Below are 2878 nucleotides of genomic sequence, written 5' to 3' on the forward strand. Positions count from 1 at the left end.
ATAAGCCTTGCCCAAAAATCAAGTGCACCAAATGATATCTCATAGGTAAATTGGTCAGATGAAAAGTAAATGAAATTAAATAGTTGAGAAGATTTTTTTTGGTATTAGTTTTAAATGTAAATTGACTACATAACAATGTGCATAACATTTTACTACAACCTTCATATCCTACCATAGAACCTTCTCATGATGAAGGCCATGATGTGCATTATAGTGGTGGAGGTATTAATTTGCTATTGGAAATTAATTATGCAATTATGAAAACAATTTAACATCTTTAATTGGAATTTGACATGTATCCTTTTTTTGAATATTTCAAAGCATTTTGAACATCATTTTGAAGGATTGGACCATGTTCCAAGTGTTCAACATGTTGACGCGGTAGCAGATCAAAATGTTAATGTACATGATGTGGCATTTTCAAGTAAGAAAAATGCATTTTATGTTGTACTCATACTTAATTACAGACTTGTAACAGTTAGAAAAAGAAAAAAAGTATGCCAATTTATCCCATTCACTTGTTCTTGCAACAGAGCCCCCTTTAGTGTAGCAACCTCCTGCTCCTTCAAAGAGAAGGAGCCATCGTAATTTGACATTACATGTGCCAGAAGAGGAGGAGAATGATGTGGATATGGATGCTCCTATGAGTGCTTTTCTTAAGAGAGCTTTGAAAAACAAGAAAAAGAAACGATGTTTTAAAAATCTTCTTTGATAAACCTTGTTGGATAATGAAAGAACTTTGTTTTAAGTAATTATTTTTGAATGATGCATATTAATACAGCTTTTTATTTTATGTTAATGAATATTGTTATGTGTTAATGAAGTCTTGATTAGTATTGTTTATTAATGAATTTTATATCATATTAATGAATGTTATGTGATTGTATTGATTGAATGTTATAGTTCATAAATGGATGAATGAATGAATGAAGTATGTAATTAGATGATAATGGGTATTTTAGATTGATGTTAGGGGGAGGGGGGTGAGGCCAGATGAGCTTCCACCTTCACGTGGTTAGCCTTGTTAAGTAGAGAATATTATAGTATTCTTGAAACCAAGTGAAGATCAAACTAACATAAAATGGACACTTTGCATGTCGTAGGTCTAAAATGATCCACAACTACTGCTGCCCATAACATACAATGCAAATGTGATATGGGATTTATGTGTGGCTACCTACAATGTTTGATATTTGATCATTTTTTTCCCTTTATATATTTACTCTTTTTTTGGCCCCCTTAGCAATAGTTGTCAATAATGATATTCTGAACTATGCATTAGGTGACTTAAATGACCATTATGGGTGAATTCAAATTTGGTAATGATTAAAACCTACATCATTTGTGGTATACATTGGTTTGTAAAAAGATAAGCATGAATTTGTGACATCATTTGTGGTATACATTGGTTTGTAAAAGGATACACGTGAATTTGTGACATGCAATTCAAAGAGGTTTGGATCAGGTTTAGACACTTGGAGAATGTTGAGGGTTGTTTATGACATTTTGCAGTAGGGCTTGGCAGAAGGGGAAAAGAGTGACCAGGGTTATTATGAGCAATTTTGGGCTTTGTGTGAAGCTACTGGTATCCTTAATTGGCAGTTTCAAGTCTTGCTTTGGTTCCATAACTGCCAACACTCTTGTAAAGAGAGGTGGGCTATAGTGCGGAAAGAAGCTATTTATTTGTTACAAAGGAAACAACCCATGGCAATGTGTTATATAGACGGGATGTTCAAATTCTCAGTTCTGTGTTTGGCTTGGTAGAAATAGAAATTTTCTTCATTTTATTGCTTCCCTTGAGATCTACAGTAATTCCTGGCAATAGTAGCTACTTATAACTCAGAAAGAGAATGTAGACGAGTGATTGACCAATAATGTAATCTTTAATGAAAATGAATTTTATTTTTGAAATAATTTGGCATGTAGAATTTACAATCTACTTCTTCGAAGAACTTCTGACTTCTAGAACTAGTGCCTTATCCATTGGGAAAAACTTCAAACTATTGCTAGGAGATCTAACACAAACCACTTGTGAATGTATTTATCAATAGTAATCACTTCTTTCCCTTCTTATAAGATCCCTTTCATGAACTTATGAATTTTACTAATAAATTGAAGCATTTACATAATTCATTGAATTAAAAGCAACAATATATTCAATATACTATCCATCTGGATTGCATTCACCCACTCAAAAATTGTTCAAATGACTTCAAAACAAATAAACTCATAAACTGGAGATGGAAAGTAGTGACACAGAATATTTTGCAAATATCCTTTTGTATTATCCTTTCAAAATGACTAATACAAGGACCAATAGACTTCAAAGAAAACTCAAAATATGTAACTGATTCTTTTAATTCTATACATCAAAAAACCATTGAAGGATGTAAACCAAAAACAGCTACATGAACACAGGACCGTCTGTATTATTTCTTGACACTCCAAAAAATATCAGAATTCAGACCATCACAATGCCTTGAAAACTCATTTATATAACATGAGTTGCAACAAGCAAAGGGAAATTGTGACTGACAGGTGTCCTTTTCCTAAAAGAAAACAACCTATCACGAAAAGCCAAAACTATTTGAATAACAGAAAAGACCTTGACATGAAGAAGATCATTTTGGTGGGTCCCCTTATGTTGTTAAGACAAGAGCATGTACATGATTCTTGATTTACTCCAAATCATCAGAGTAAGTGGTCTTCAAATTTGTTAGAGATGAATCATCTTTAGTTTCCTGCATGCTTACTCAAAGTTGGGGATCTTCCTTGTCTTTTTCATCAACCGTGAGGGTGACAGTTACCTCGATACTATCTTCTTTTTCATCACCTCCTACAGGTTGCTCCAAATGCATGATTTTATCTTTCCACTCAC

At 33.0% G+C, this 2878-nt stretch overlaps 1 long non-coding RNA gene across 1 annotated transcript; it reads left to right on the forward strand.

The window, feature by feature from the left end:
• The first annotated feature begins 343 nt into the window (after positions 1-343).
• On the forward strand, positions 344-752 carry LOC149533346 (uncharacterized). The gene is made up of 2 exons (XR_016357896.1): positions 344-424; positions 534-752. It is a non-coding gene; the product is annotated as an uncharacterized LOC149533346 (long non-coding RNA).
• The last annotated feature ends 2126 nt before the right edge of the window (positions 753-2878 follow it).

This window comes from Cupressus sempervirens, chromosome 10 (genome assembly GCF_028749045.1).
Source record: "Cupressus sempervirens isolate cs-2001-9-10 chromosome 10, ASM2874904v1, whole genome shotgun sequence".
Lineage (NCBI taxonomy): Eukaryota > Viridiplantae > Streptophyta > Pinopsida > Cupressales > Cupressaceae > Cupressus > Cupressus sempervirens.